The sequence below is a fragment of the Bombus pyrosoma genome, unplaced genomic scaffold (genome assembly GCF_014825855.1).
Source record: "Bombus pyrosoma isolate SC7728 unplaced genomic scaffold, ASM1482585v1 HiC_scaffold_4727, whole genome shotgun sequence".
Lineage (NCBI taxonomy): Eukaryota > Metazoa > Arthropoda > Insecta > Hymenoptera > Apidae > Bombus > Bombus pyrosoma.
The window spans coordinates 1,262,531-1,279,591 of record NW_025219987.1 but is presented as its reverse complement, the minus strand read 5'-3'; the positions used below and the strand labels follow the sequence as shown (position 1 = coordinate 1,279,591).

Sequence of the window (17,061 nt, the reverse complement as noted above, 5' to 3'; positions counted from 1 at the left end):
ATTTAATACGATCAAAATGAAATTAATGTTCTTCACTGTGTGAGACCCGTGCGGTTTCGCAAGCCTTGCCCAAAGATGAGCTATATATGCTAACAGTGGGAGAGGAGCGCGAAGATCCGTAAGTGATTTCAAAAATTTGAAAGCACCGTAGTCACAGGTTAACACAGCGAATAATTATTTTAATTTAGTAAATGGAAATGTGAAAATGATTGTTTTATTCTAGGCAATCTATGGAGTCGTAAGCAAGAACGAATATATCTATTGACGGCGGCGTTCTCTGTGGACAACAAGCGTGGCTTCGTAGGTCTCGCCCAAAGATGAGCTATATGCTAACAGTGGGAAGAGAAACACGAAAACTATAGGTGTTTTCTGTGATTGAAAACCCGTAATCACTAGTTGATACAGCGAACGGTTATTGTGAATTCAATATGTTTCAAATAAAATCCACGTGAATTGTATTCTTGATATTTTTATTTGCCAACTATAGCTGCCGACGGATATCTTTGTTCAGATACTAAACATTGTACGACTGCGAAGTTAAAAGAGAAAAGAATATACAGATTTAAAATTTTACCTCAGATATATGCGGAGTCGATTCTATTATACAATTCGGTGGTTAATGGAACTTTGACACTTATTTCGTTGAACAATCTTCGGAACACCTATAAATTTCGTTCGACGCAATTATTCTAGAGACAATCGATTTTGAATGAGACAATTATTTAAACTGACAGAATGATAAACATTTTGATTGACAAGATGGTAACTCGCTTGTTAATACTTATAAAACTTTTACTAACTTGTGTTTTGATCGAGACAATTATTTACGAGACAACTTGACGGAGTGACGGTATAAACACTTTGATTCTCGAATGATAACTGTCGTTAACGCTTACAATTTTGATTGAAACAATTATTTAAGAGACTGATAGAGTGACGGTATAAACACTTCGAATAATATAATGGTAACTAAGAACTTTTACTGGTTGTCGACACTTATAAATTTTGATTGAAACAATTATTTGAAAATCAAACTGACAGAGTGACGGTGTAAACACTTTGAATAATCAACTGTAACTAAGAAACTTTTTCTATGTTACTAGGCTTATTTATAACTAAATCCCCCACGGGGCGATAGTCACATGACAGTTGGCTCCTGTGAGAATCGCAATGCTGCAGTTTTGGGTTTCCGCCAGCGTACGCGAGAGGACGTGGTTTTTTGTGATCGCTGATATCTTGATTTCTCATATTCCTTTTTTTTGTTTTTTTTTTTTTGGTGCTGATGGGAACATTCAAAGTACGTGATAAAATGTGGATATTATACTGGTTTCGTCTTTTGCTGAAATTGCGTCTGCGATGCTTCTGGAACCTTTCCTGCTGATGCCTGTGGGAATGTTCAAGGCGCGTGACAATGTGTCCTTGTTGAAGATGCGTCTGGGGGCTAAGGAACTTTCCGTGCTGATGCCAATGGCAGCGTTTTAGCCACGTGTATTGTTATAAGAGGTACCTCTGGAAGCTTCCTTGTAAGTTTTAGTGGAGGCTGGTAATGGGACTTCTATTGTTCTGTGGAACTGGTGCACGTGTAGCACGTGTTGTTTTCGTGTCTCCCATAAAATATTTTGTTTAATAGTAAGTTTAGATATATGTATTTTCCATAAAAATGATGTGAAGTGATGCGTGTTTGTGCGTGGTAATGCGTGGTTTGACGGTTTAGTTCGATATTGTAGATCAAATAAATTATTCTTAGTATTTATTTTATTTATTTTAAGTTTGTTCGGTATTTTAGTGGTTCCTTAGGGTATTTCATCCATTTGATCGTCTTTATGTAATAGTTTACATTTCTTTTGATTCATAGTAGGTTTTAATGTTTTCCTCTATGGGTGCAGGTTATGTTGGTTATGGACATGGAAGTACCTGCGTTTGTCCAACCTGTACAAGTATGTATTATTTTAGTTATTTTAACTTTATCCTCTTTCCTATGGTGTTTCGTTTGTTTGTCTGCCTGGTCTTGTGTGTATTGTTTTAGCGCAAAAAGGAGGAGAGATTCCAAAAATGTGTGGATGGCTCGTGAAGACGATACAGATGACTGTGCGAAGCCTCACTTCCCTGAGGAGACTTCTGCCGGAGTCCTGGATGTTCTCCTGTGTCACTGCTCTTCTGGTCTGAGCAATCTTCTCTGCTGTATGCTCCCAGTATATGGAGAGACTTCGTGAAATGTGTCTTGACGTTCTGTGTGTTTATGTTGTTTGACAATAGTGTCGTGCTTAGGTTATTCGATGGTGTAATTTTATAATTTTATATTCCGTTGTATATAAGATATATTTTGCTCATTTAATTAATATTTCCATGTGATTGTTGCCTCCGATGTTTATTGTTTTCCAATGTAGGTTTTAGTGATTATGATTTTAATTGGCGAATACGGAGGTGTCTTCGTCAAAGGTTCCTTATGCAGATTGTTCCAGTGCGTACTTTGTTCTATTTTATTATTCTTAATTCGTCTTGTGTCATTCATCTTTTATTTACTACATGTGTTGCTTCAGCGCAGAAGGAAGACGGGTTCCAAAATGTGTGAGTGGTCCCAGAAGGCGTAGTCAACGTGTGAAGTGTTGTGCGCAAGAAGGAAGAATCGTGTGACAGTTGATTATGTTCGATGTTGATTTATATATCTCGGAGATGGAAGGACACTGGAGCCTCCCGTTTGGAACTATGGGAAAATCCCGTAATATTGTAATCTAGATTCTACTATAGCCGTAATTAAACAATTGTCATTCATTGTATTTGTTCGAGACTTGTGATATTGGGATGGGGTTCGAGGCGACACAACTGGTCGCCGAACGTAGCCGCGGTCACGGGGTGGACATTTTTCCCCGGGAATGTCAATATAATGGGACACACGTTGTATTAACAATCAAACTCCAAGCAGAGATTGCCTAGCAACGGCGATTGGAACCTTCTCGAAGCTTCGGGCCAGTATATAACAAACGAACGCAGTCGAAAAGGAAGGAAAAATTCCATCAGTCTATTATTCGTGCGATCACCTTGGAGAGTTACACATCGAGCAGTATATAAAGAGCGTCCCATTAAACGTGTGTTGTGTTAAAGTATTTTACGTTTAATACAGAGTTATCCTGTTGACCGTGGATTCGTTATCGAATCTTAGGCCATTGTCATAAGTGTCTTATCCGCGTAGTTGTTTGTTAACTCTGTAAACTCATACTCTTGTTAATAAAAGTCGTTTCAATTTTACGAGGGAAAAAATGTATAGCTCCAGTGAAGAATCGTTATATGCCCAATACCTTTCTCCTGACGATGCTCCGACATATATATATATATATTGTTTTGTTGGTCAGTTTAGTTGAATATTCTGTAATGTAATATTCGCAAGGTAGTTTCGTATATTTATTACATTGTGTTTATTTGATTATTAGTTGTTTGATTTGATAATAATATATATATATATATATATTTATTTTACAATGTAAAATTTCATTGAGTTTATCTAAACATTAATTAGTTTTAATAATGTGATATCGTGCATTTTATTTCTTTTACATGTGTTAAGGTTGTGTATATATATCTATATGTGTATATGTCTCACGATATAAGTTCGTATGGAATTCTTTTAATATTAAAATGTTAGTTAATCTTAATAATGTAATATCTTGTATTGTATTTTTATTTATTAGATTATTGCTTGTTTGGTTTAACAATATAAAACACATATATATATATATTTTACAATATATTTTTCATATATAGTTTTTTTAAATTTACTAACATGTTAACTAGTTTTAATAATGTAGAATTGTATATTTTAATTGTTTTTTATTCTTTTCTAAATTATTAATTGTTCGATGATGTTTAACAATACAGTTTTCATGTGATATTCCTCAAATTGGTTTTAATAATTTTATTTCTTCTAAATTTATTATATATGTCGGAGATGAAAGAACACCGGAGCCTTCCTTTGCAACTTTGGGAAAATCCCGTAATATTGTACTCTAGATTCTACCATAGCCGTAATTAAACAATTGTCATTCAATCCGATTGTATTTATTCGAGATTTGTAACAGTGAGCTTGGACTCGAGGCGACAATCGGTCGCCAACATAGCTGCGGTCAAGGGATGAACGTTTGTCTAACAAAGGTATGGAGTAATAGTATAGCTCTCCTTAAAAGAAATAGTTGTAGCGATACTTGACAGTAGACATTCCAACGGTCTCTGTCCCGTGACTCGCCACACGCAGACCCTATTCTCTGGGTAGGATGATTGCCAGATGTCGATGCGTCTCCGCAGTGCATGTTCAGCTAGCCTGAGGACCCGTTATAAATCTTAAGATTTAGTTAACTAAAGTCCTTCAAATGGACAAACAGTCTTTGTCCCAACTACGGGAAGATAGGGGAAACCTACTTTCTCACGAACGACGCTTCCCGTTAGCAACTTTTCCTTCAAGGCTAGCATCCTTTTCTAACCACCGATATGGAAATTGACCAATTAACAGCAACGTCAATTTCCCTCACCTTCTGAACGAAGGCATCGCTCCACGAGTCCGATGATCTCGTGCCCTTAGACAAACCCCGTCATAGTTTTCTTCTGTGGTATCATCGCAACGGAAAGTCATTTCTTTTGTGCGATCTCCTTGACGAGACGGAATAACGTCTGTACGATCAGTGAATATTTCACGTTTTGTTAACCAAGAGTCGGACTTAGAGTTTGTGAGAACATACATCTGTTATCCCGTTGACCGCGGATTCGTTATCGAACCTAGGATCATTGCCATTAGCGTCTCGAGTATCTAATTACCACGGTTACTTATCGATATCTGTAACAATCATATTTGCTCTAGTCAATATCTTCTCTATTGCATAACGACGATGTCTAATTACAACGAAGATTTGTTTCACGCCCTTAACCGCAACTATAATCATAACGCTAACCCGACATATATATATAAGCTGCATTGTTAAGAGTATTATTCTCTTCACTTTTTATTATAGGCCTATCGTCCCTGTTAGTTCCTGATTAAGACAGTGAGTCCATTCCAATCACAAGGGTTAACAGCATGGAATAAGTTGGAATAGGAGGAATTTACTACGCGAAAGTTCCCGACAAAATGGCGGTTTTCCAAGTTTGGTTCTTGAGACGCCATGTTGCTGTACGGGTCGCTATGTCTCGAGGCGTGGTGCTCGAGGTCCACTCGCAACCTCGAGTAGAGGTCGCCACATTACGGACCACTTGTTTGTTGACAGAGATAGAGGCTGCTCTAAGTAAGTGCCACCTTTGTTTTTTTTGGGAATTTCCGAAATTTTCTCGCGGTTCAAATCTATTTTAAATAATGCCTTATAGTGGCAGCTATCTACTTGCCAAGTCGCTTTTCAGGAAAAAACCTGGAAGCACGGGAAATTACTTTGAACTCTGAGGCAGTTGGTCTGATATAGTCGGCTGCCCGAAAGTTACATTATGATATTTCATTTATAAAGATGGCAGGCGCTGTTCTCTCTTAAATTTTTTGGATGATTGGAAACATTGTCAAAGAACAAGACATAGTTTAATAATGGATATACAGATGTAGCTTCCTATTGGCTGTACGTGGCGGTAGGATACGTTTGGAAATCTTGAATGCTGCGAGCGATGCTCTGTTCTTACCGCCAAGTTACTGGACTTGTTTAGAGAATCATCGCCCTATTATTTAGTGAAGTGAGAGGAGCCAGTTCACTGTTGAGCTATATTGCTGCAGTATAAGCGTGAAGATTTCCCCTATAAGTGTAGAGTTTGAACTCTGGGTGATCTTCGACGCACTGATTTCGGGACTTAGCTTTGTATTGTAGTGTTTAGCCGTTTCTCCAAGGATAGTGTTAGGGTTATGGCTCGTATTTAGCCATCAGATATATCGCGATGAAATAAGGGAACACAGGGTCTAGGACAATTATCCAGTTTATTATTTGATGGAATTTGATTATTTTTTGAGTCACTTGTTTCACGAACAAATCGTATTTATTTGTTTCGCTCTTCGTTAATATTCCAAATTCTCTTTTGCCATCGCCTTTTTAACACTAACAATAAGCGTTAAGAGCAATCTTGATTTCAACAGGATGACCAAAATTTTTACACGACGCGCAATAAGGTTGATTTGTGTTATCCTCGCTTTCTTCGGTACAGGAATATGGGTCAATACGTTCATCTGGATTATAATTTATCGTTGAATTTAACGCTGTGGCAGTCTGTTGCAGTTAGAGGCAACATGGCCTAAACGTTGGCAGGTCTTACATTGCATATCGTTTCTCAAACCTACTTACTGGTGAAAAGTCGAAGGCAAAATACTGAAAATCAACCGAAGATCAGATATTAAATTCAGGCTGGCTTTTGACACTAATCTCACCAGGCCAGGTGAAATAACTGGTTTTAAAAGTTGAGAAATCAATTAATCAGAGAATATAAGAATTCACATAGAGCCAGATGAACAAAAGAAATAACCATAAACGTACAATTTTAAATTAGATTTTTAAACCAGTCGTTTGGCTAAGCCTGGTAAGGTTAGTGTTAATTAAATAGTTTAGTAGTCGTTGCGCGACATTTTGAATCTTCATTCATATATTAATTAGCAAAATAACTCAATAATTAATTTTCATTATTTGCATCCTTCACTATACATTTCTTAATTCCCCGTATTCAAGATATTTCTAACAATAAAAATCATTGGATTGGTCAAAACTTCAGATACTACGTCGTGATAATAAAAATGTTATAGAGAAAATGTCAATGGACTTAAAATTTTCAACCGTGAAAAAATTATTCTCTTACTACATTTTTCGCTTAGGAATAAATAACGTTTCTCTTTTATTATTTTTATATTAGTATTAAAAGCGAATACACACTTAAAAAGCACTTAACCCTTCATCTGTATACTGGGACATTGCCGACCAGTAATTTTAAGTAATTTTTCATTTTCTCCATGCTGTTGTTTAAATCCTGCTTTGTTTAGCGAAATTAAGGTAATAAATTAATGTAAGTAAGGTAATAAGTTAGACAAATGTGTCTGTGATGTTACCACTAAGGCTACGAATTATTGTACGATGTTTGTAAATATCGATGTAGAGAAAGATTCCTGCTGCGTAATTCTAAAGGAAGTGCTTCGTAGAGGATGAATGTTTTTGTTGATGTATACATTTCTTTGTCTAGTAACGTGTAATCGTTAACTGCGTAGTTGCTTGTGCTACCGGTTCATGTGTCCCTCCTTCCCCCGCCACTTTAGACGTTGCTCGGTGAAACTAAGATACAAGGAGTCATTTAGTCGTTTCATTTCGTACCGATAATATGGATCGCGTTGCGTCAGGTTTGTAACTTATTATAACCTATTGATGGCGTCGGTTTTTCATTACTCCAATAATTTAATCCAATTAAATAATCACACGCGAAAGTATTAAAATTTTATCAAACAATTTTGTACGCGACATTAGAGTTCTTGTTCGCCGATTATAATTTTAGTAGTCGCGGTAATGTGGTTTTATTTTATATTCTTTTGAACATTCTTTTTCGGTATTAGAGTCAGTGCATCTCTCAAGAGGACAAAGCGTCTGCAGAAGCTCAAGTATGTAAGTACTTTTACATATCGTACTTCAATTATGTCTATTCTGTCTATTTTTCTTTGATCACTATCAATTAAGAAATACAATTTGATTGAAAATTTAGGAGGACAGCATTTTCTAAGATTATTTTTTCATTAAAATAAAATAAGTGTTAAAGTTTTAATACCGAATTATGAAAGAAATTACTAATATATTTAAAAAATCATTAAATTCTTCATTTCCAGATTTTAAACTTTTATATTAGAGTTTCAGTTTTTACATTTATGCATGTTTATTAGAATTTCAATCTTCATTATTATTAAAGTTATGAATGTAATAAATTTCCATTTCTCATAATCTCCAATTTTCCAAATAATCAGCGATCACTCTTCGTGTTTTGTTTTGTAACAAATTTTTCGCAACCTCCATTTCTACTATTGGCCTTTCAACGGTTCCCTGTCTGATGGTAGTCTCCCGGATGATATTTGCTGGGATAGCGCAGCATCCACGGTAACGTCGTCTGTTTCTCTGCTTCGAACGGTGAGTCGCATGCATTTCTGTTCCTCCGGTCACTTAATCATGTCCTAGGATGAAAGGTCCGAATCGGCACGGATGATTGGTTGTATTATGTAAAATTTTTTGCGAGCATGGTGACCGCGGGCATTTTTTATTCCCGTGAGTAGTAACATTTTTTTTTCATATCTTTATTTATTAGTTCAGGATAGGTCTTCTTGCATATCGCGATTATAATCACTATTATTAATAGTTTTTTAATAATTAGTTTAAACATATAAATTTGAGAATATATTCGTGGTGCTTACAAATATGTATAATAGTATTCGGTATAAATATTTGCAGAAGGCAAATATATAGACGAATATTCCTGTATGACATGTCTAAGGATGCGAGATCTTCGGATTCGTTGAGGAAAGCTTTGGTTCGGAAAGTGAGGGAAATGTACTTCGTTGTTTATTGGCTAATTTTTGTGTTGGTCGTTGGAATGCTAACTGTCCTTGAGATGAAGTTACTAGCGGGAAGCGTCGTACGTGAGAGAAAGCAGATTTCTCGTGTGTTCCCGTAGTAGGTGGTAGATTTAGAGACTGATAAAATAAAGTCTATTTATCCCTTTCGAGGATCTTAGCTAAAATAAATCCTAAAATTTATAGTGGGTCCTTAGGCTAGCTGAAAATATTCGGTAAGAATGTATCGGCATCTGGCAATCACCTTGTCCGCCGGAACAGGGTCTTTGTGTAGCGAGCCACGGGGCAGAAACCGTTGGACAGTTTACTGTCGAGTGCCGCCACACAATTATAATTCCAAGTTTACTTATATTTATTTTAATGATATAATTTCTTTAGACGTGTTATATCACGTTTTGCGCAATGGCCACTAGCCTTCGTCAGTCGATTTCAGGAAAATGGTATGTAAATTAGAGTGTGCATGTTGTGTGTTAAGCTCGAGTGTTGGAGCTTGATGGTGATGGTTATCGTCTCTGGCTTTGCCCGTCGATTTTTTGAGTTTCGCGGTCGTGATGGCGAGTGGTTTTCGAAACGAACGTTAATATTGCTCGAGCATGCATATGCGAACGGACAGCGATCGCTATATGATCGTTGTTCATCCATGTGTACTTCCGCGGTTATGAATGTTTCCGCGATTTATGTTTTTATTTCACCTTTGCACTTTATTTTTTAGTTTGCGATTTAGACAGTTTCGAGCTTAGATGTAAGTTTCGGCGGGCATTGCGCCCGAAGAAAGAAGAGGCTACGAGCCGAAGAGACCCAGCAAACTGCCATAGAAGAGGGCAACTACCAATGATTCCCCAGCCTCTGGGCCATCCAGAGCATGGGAAGTCATTATTGTTACTAGTTTGTCACTATGCTCGCTTTTAGTATTTGTAGTAGCAGTAGTAGTTCTTTTTTTGGCCGATGTATGTAACAGATAGTAAAAGTTAAAAGACAAGTGTTGGTATGTATCGTCGGAGAAAGAGATGAACGTAACGGGTTAAAACAAAAACTAGCCAGATGAGAAGGGGTGCACACAGCTCGGGAAAACGCTGCGTCGTTTTTCGTTAAATGCTTGCCTAACTAATCCGCTGGCTATTGACGCGCTTGTTGTTCGTACCGTGAGCGAACAATTATCCCCCACTCCTCTGTGATAACTGGCCGGAAACGAAAAAAAGGCGATGTAGCTCGAGGTCGAAGGAGGCAGCATCGAAGAACAGAGTAATTAATCGTAGTGCGCTCGCGCACGTGTACTCTCGCGCACGTGTACTCTCGCCCCTTTTCCAGGTGTAGAGCGCGAGAGTTCGGCTCGAGACGTTAGAGGGTGAAGATGTGTTTTGGTTCGCTTTCGAAAATTGGAGTTATTTTGTATGTATCCAAGGATTGTGTGTGTGCAGCTAATTAAAAGACAATGATTTCAGGCATTGTATAGTGACAGAGATAGAGGAAATTGAATACTTTGACTGTGAAAGGCATATAAACTGATTAAAAATATTGCGGTTGGATCGACAGTTACACATAAGAATGGTGTTATAATGGTATAAGCGCATATTGGGGGTCATAGTAAACGAACGATTCTGATTGCCGTGACAATGGAATACAGTGGACATAAGGATTTAATGTTTTAATTATGTGTAAATTATGAAATTTTAAAAGGAGGTTGGTTGAGGTTAGAATGGGCCCGTGTATGAAAGGATACGATGTTATTTATTGGGCTTGGTGAGGAATGGATTAGAATTGTGTGGGTGCAGCTAATTAAAAGCAGTGATTTAGACATTGTACAGAGGCTGTGGAAATGGAAAAATATTGACTGTAAAATAAATAAATAAATTGGTATAAATATGAGGCAGATAATGTCGTGTTAATTGTGATAGCTCCTGGCGGTAGATGTCGCTGCTGTCGTATTTTCTTCCTATTTAAGTATCGTGGAAGAAAAATATCGGAGAACTACAGGCGACGGGATTCGAACCCGGGTCCCGAACGTTTGTAACCTATGTCGCTAACCACTACGCTATCGTCGTCTGGTTTAGTTGGTGTCGAATGGCGGTATTTGTGCTGTCGAGTGCTGCCACAAATATAATGGTTCGAAGGGTAGTTACACATAAGAATAGAGTAAGAATGGTAAAAGCTCATATTGGGGGATTAAGAAATGGTTAGTTATGATTAACATGCAGATGGGATAGTGTAGACATAGGGAAATGATTTAAAGATGCTAGAAGTGGAACAGTAAAATGAGGTGGTTCGATGTTAGAACAGGCTTATTATGTAAGGATAGGATGGTATTTTTGGAGGGCTTTTGGTGAAAAACAAGTGCGAGGACAGCAAACAATTTAGCAGATTGTTTATTAGGCTGTTAATAAGGCGGATATAATGAAGTAAATTGAGTTGAGGTCTTGATAATTGAAGGAGTATAGGTTGAAGAGGCAGTGTAAACGGTGTTCTGGAGGCAAGCTGAGTTTATAGGTGAAAAGTATATATAAATATTGTGGTTTAGATATCATTTTAAGACTGTGAAGGTGTAGAATGGTGTTACCATTTATATTGTTATTTGTATTATTATTATTTATCATTATTTATTATTATAAATATATATGGAGTATAATTGGTAACGTTCAGTTTTGTCACCATGTAAGGAGGATTTATTTGAAAGTATGAAATAAACTTACCCAATATGAGAAAGCATATACGTTATAGATGGTTAAACTTGGTTCAATTAAGTCTGGTGTTAATTATGATATATAATGTGCGAGGAAAAATATAGCGAAGTACAGTGTGTGATAGGTTATATGGGAGTTATATTATAATAAAATTACTGTCCATGTTATTATAGTTAACTGCATAATATATTATTTATTAGAGTAAGCTAGAGACTGACAAAATTGTTTACAATGTTGTATCAGTTTATGTATGGGATATGGAGATTAGTGTGGGTATTATTCCCATACTAATTAAGAGGACGCGTAAAAAGGGAGCAAATAATTGTTGTGTTTACTGGCGTGATAGGATGGGTGTAATATAGAGTCATTAGCTATTAGTTTTTAAGTTAGTTAAGCTACTAGTATTAGGAAAGTGTGTTAATGTAAGGCATATGGAATAACGAATAAGAATAAGATTTAGCACTATTGTAATATGAAATGTTATAAGTTTATTACCTTTAATAAATGTATATGCTACAGTAAATGAGAAACTGTGATATGCAAAGGAGCAATGTAATTTGGCGATGAGCTGATGTTGGTTTTGGTAGTAATGGTAAGAACACTGCATAACGTAGGACATGATATATAAATGATGAATAACTTGTTTTGATAAGTGGTTGTACGATAGGTAGAGAAGAATACGCACCTTTTATTAGGTACGAGTTGCCAATTTAGTTGGGGAATATTAATAGTAACCGACTATTGTGGTTGACCATAGCGATACAGCCATATAATAAATATAGTAGAAGTTGGGTGGTTTGTTCATTATCCGGCATATTTATACTGTCGGTTGTGTAATCGTCCAGAATCGTTAGTTAGGTGATAACAGTGCACTATTCTAAAATAAGAATAAGAGGTTAGGTTGACTTAGATTTTTGGATGTAGCTATATAACATATAGGGAAGGTTAAGGCTGATAATAATATTAAAATGGGGCTTGATTGAGGACGTACGTATTAAATAAACGTGCAATATTTACCGTTTAGATGCTTAAGTGCCATGTATAAGTGAGGCGAAAACCCATGGTAAAGACGATCTAACGTGGTTATGGAGGCGTGATGCTAACGAAGGGAGGAACATTTTAAGAAATATATATGTTAATTAAGAAAGTGAGGAGTGATATGATTATGTCGTAGTAATTATATAAGAGGATGTGGGTAGATGCTCAGAAATGATACAAGCAAAAATGTACAATACGTGCAGCAAGAGGTGAATGTGTAGTGCTACGACGTGGACGAGGTAATTCATACGCAGCGAGTAGACGATCTTTTGTGGCAATAACCATAAACGCTGAAACGGACGCAATCGTGAGTACTGTTTTATGAATATGATTGTTTGAATTATTTGACGCGAGTTGGTTCCCGGACGCCGCCATCTTGTTTGTGGTGTGTCGGTAGAATCATGAGATAAGGACATACAAGAATCACGACTCATAACGGTAATTTTAGTTACCAATAACTATATAGTATATAGAGTCGAACACAACTAGTAAATAAAGTATGAGTAATTTTTCAGTATAAAGTGGTGAATAATTGAATAAATTAAATAGATTAGAGAATTAATTATTAAGTTGGAAGAAAATGTGAGAAATGTGAGAATAATAATTGTTGGGCGCACACACAATTTAACTCGCGTAAGTGCATACGTATGCGTAAATACACATGTAAATTGTATATATAAAGTACGAGCGCAAGAACGCACGTAAAGTACGTATTAAATTAAATAATATATTAATGAACAATGAGATAAGCAATAGAGCAATATGATAAATAATTTAAATAACATACAATATTGCGAATATTAGAGATGGATTTATTATGACGACGTTGACTTTGTCTTGGGACTATGATTATCTCACGTTCGGACGGGGAAGTGGCAGATTTTATGACGACCGGCTATGTATATGGACTACGAGGAACATTAATAATTATGGATAAGTCTAAAAAGGTGAATAAAGTTACGACGCAGGGGATTTCGGAGCCCTCAGGTCCCGTCGGTGCTTCGAGTGGCTTCCCAGGCTCGACCCGACGGTTATCTAGCGACTGGAAGAACGGCGGCGATGATGTTGATCCCAAGGCACCCTCTCGTGCGGTAAAGGCAACTTGGGAGAAGAGGATGGAAATGAAGGAGAGGAGGAGCCAGTCGGGCGAAGATGACGGCTCGAGAGGGCTAAGGAGAGATATGTTGAGGGAGAAGCCTAAAGCTACCTCAGATATCAAATTGAAGAATGTAACGATTACGTTACTTCCTAAAATAAAAGGAACAGAGGAGGGAGAAGGGTTCATGTAAGCCGAGTAGGAGGCTTCAGAGGAGTCCATTAGCGGGGGAGAAAAGGGAGTCGGGGGTCGGTGAAGAATCCGAAGGAGGAGAAATATCATTTAGGATAAGCGACCAGAGTACGTCGGTAGGAAAGGGCAAAAAAGGAGGGAGACAGCTTGGTTGGCATCAGGGTCGAGGACACTATGTGTGTCAGTGAATATTATTCCCCCAATGTGAACAGGCAGGAGTTCGACGGCTACATAGCAGAACTGGAGGTGGCCATAAAGGAGGGCAGGAGAAGAGCCCAGGTGATGCTAGTGGCTTGCGACTTCAATGCAAAGTCCACTGCATGGGGAGGAAGGAGGACGGAGCCGAGAGGGACGTGTCTACTCGATACAATCAGGAAGAACGAACTGATGCCGATCAGGACGATGGGAGCATACTCCTTTGCGAGGAATGGCAGAAAAAGCTTCCCGGGCATGTTGAGTGTGAGCAGACGAATGAGGAAGAGATGGAAGAAGAGTGCAGTTATGAACTGGTACTCTGCCTCTGATCATAGTTATTTATTACATGTGTTTTTAGATAATAGGAAGAAACGAGTGGGTGGTAGTAGTAATTTTAAATATTCGACTAAGAAGGTTGACGAGGGTAAATTCCTGAGTAGATTGGACGAACATCTCAATGTTTTATGGATAATGACGACGCGACACACGGCGAACAATTCCAGCAACGACTGGAACGTACGTGTTCCGACGAATTGAAGAGGACTCTACCGCCGCGTTGGAGAAGAAATAGAAACTATTGGTGGAACGATGAGTTGTCCGAGCTGAGAGGGGCAACTCTGAGATGAAGAAGATTAGCTCAGCGGGCAGTGGCAGCTGGTAGGGACAACGCTGGCCTGGTAAGCGAATGTAAGGAGGCCAGGAAGAAGTTGAAAAAAGCGATCGAGCGCAGCAAAGACGAGAAGTGGAGGGAGTTCTGTGCAACCCTGGAACAGGATTCCTGGAAGAGGCCGTACCGGGTAATAAGAGCAAGAATGGTACGTAACGGCCCACAGGAGAGTCTTAGCAGGGATTATCGATGTCCTTTTTGTCACCAGTCGTACGGAGCAGACGGAGGATGATCATAGTTTTCGCATCCTGCAGACGCAAGAAGAGGAGTCGCGGGATCTGCGCGTAACGGAGAAGGACCTGCGGTCTGCACTGGAGAAGACTGGTAGGGCGAGGCGTACGCTTACGTGGAGGAATGCAAGAAAATTGAGCAGGAGGCCGAGGATAGGTGGAGGATCGAATGGGCCTTCCAAAATCCCGGCAATTGGACGAGAAGGTTGATCAGCGATCCATTGACCTTTGTAAGGAGGAGGAGGAAGGTCAACCACTATGTGATGCAGATCCTCACAGGCCACGGTGTCTTTAATCACTACCGCCATAGGATCGGGAAGGAGAGCCACACCAATTGTTGGGATTGTGGGGAGGACCCGGATGATGCGGAGCACGTCCTTTTTAAGTGCCCTAGGTGGGTGGAGGAGAGGACTTCGCTCGAGACTGATTTGGGAATCGAGTGGAGGGTGGACACGGACATTGTCGCGAGGCTGCCTGCTAAGGATCGCTTGTGGCAGAAATTCTCGGAATTTTGCGCGCGAGCGGTGAAGGCACGACAGTGTAAGGAGAAGGAGATCGAGACGCGGGGTGGACGATCCGGAAGCAGAAGAGGGGGAAGAAGAAGAAGAGAGATGGGAGCTAATGAGATCCAGTAGGATACGATAAGTAGAGGCCATTCCGAAGTAATGTTGAATGATCGTGACGGGTTGGAACCTCGAGTACCGCAGGAGACTGGAAGAAGGAGGGGTTATTAGTGGGTATGGCGATGTCAACTGGCCGAGTCCCACATAACCCATGTACTTTGTACGGGGTATGCGTTATTACGCATTTTCTCCTCCTCAACAAAAAAACAAAAAAAGGTGTAGAGCGCGAAAATGAAGAGCCTCCGGTTACGGGGCGTAGAGATATTCTTTCTGGTATTTATAAGCTTTTAAGTTATGACAACAATAGGGCTAGTGAAAATTGACGAATAGCAGTACTGGAGATTCTGTTAGCGGTGAGACGCGGTATATGGTGTGATAGGTTTTAAAAAGATACGATGTTCATACTTAAATTTTTCTGGGAGAACTTCTGAGGAATAGAATGTTGATAGATTTAGTAGTGGGTAATCTGATTATTGGTTTGCTCAGATTTTTTTTACTAATTTATTAGGTAAAATTTTTAATGATATTGACGATTTTAGGACTATATTTTTTTATTTATTCAATTCTACGGATATTTTCTAAACTCGCCATCAGAATTCACATTAGACAAGAATTCTTTAAAATCTACGTTAAATTATTCCATTCATAAAATATGCAATATGTATAATGAATTTCATTATAATTGAGGATTTTTTTGTTACATAAAGCTTTAATCGATAATGCATTCTGTAATGTTATCAGTGCCAATGGTGCATTGCTAGCTTCCCTTTGAATCGTATCTTTACTTTAATCATTGATTGTAATACGATTTCAATTTGAAGCAAACGCGAGTGCATGGTAGGAAACTGTAAATGACTGCTTTATGCTTCACTGTTTCATTAAGCATAAGCGTTTTGAAATCGGAAATCGTAAATCGTAAATCGTAAATCCAATCGCATAATGCATAGTAAACTGCTTTAAATTACTGGTTACGTGTATTACTATCGCACCGAATCTCTAAAAATTCCAGAAGAGGTTAATGTAATTAGTGGAATACTTGATGAGTATCTAGAGATTTTGTTTTATTATTTTGAAAAAGATGAAAAAGGTGGGATTAAATAATTTACCAATGAAAATAGAAGTATATGTACGATATATTCGTTAATTATATTATTCAAAACGAAACCATTTGGCAAATTTAATTAAAGACTGTAAAGAATCATATGCCACAACCATGAAGTTTAGACGTGCATTGTTTCAGGAGTGTTTTAAGTGAGATAAAATAAATCATCGATAGGATTATTTATCTAACAACAAAGTAAGCTAGCTTTATTCACAGAATAGTAGATTTCATAAATTTATTCTATAAAACATCATGGTTAACATATGTGGTTCATTGTATGTTGCTGCTTTAAATTCGGCGAATCTCGAGCAATTTGGCTGTAAAAAAGAAGATTAGAAATATTAAATTCGAATTAATTTTTAATATCGACTCTCTAATCGAACAAAATCAACTATCATAAAGAATGACATGCACGAATTTAGCAAATACATACGAATTTTCATTTGGCATCAGAACTACGTAGAATCAAATTCATCTGAAATCTGATTAAAGTCTTACTTCCTCTATTAACACGATACTTGGAGTGAGTAATATTACCCGGACATTTACCAGGTTGTAAAGGAGTGTAGAGGGTGTGCATCAACGAGGTAAAGCATCATAAACAGACGGACGTACTCGTTCAATGGGCACTCGAATGTTTTTCAAGTGGTCTCTGAATAGGGTCGCCCATCTCGAAGGGAAGAGCCTCGAGTGCA

The 17,061-nt window shown here is 38.1% G+C and overlaps 1 long non-coding RNA gene across 14 annotated transcripts; it reads left to right on the top strand.

The window, feature by feature from the left end:
• On the top strand, window positions 1-2,994 carry LOC122577551. 14 transcript variants are annotated; one of them, XR_006320376.1, is made up of 4 exons: window positions 1-118; window positions 224-1,503; window positions 1,887-1,937; window positions 2,546-2,994. It is a non-coding gene; the product is annotated as an uncharacterized LOC122577551 (long non-coding RNA). The 14 variants fall into 14 exon arrangements; XR_006320378.1 differs by having other exon boundaries at window positions 2,541-2,994; XR_006320377.1 differs by having other exon boundaries at window positions 224-1,523.
• The last annotated feature ends 14,067 nt before the right edge of the window (window positions 2,995-17,061 follow it).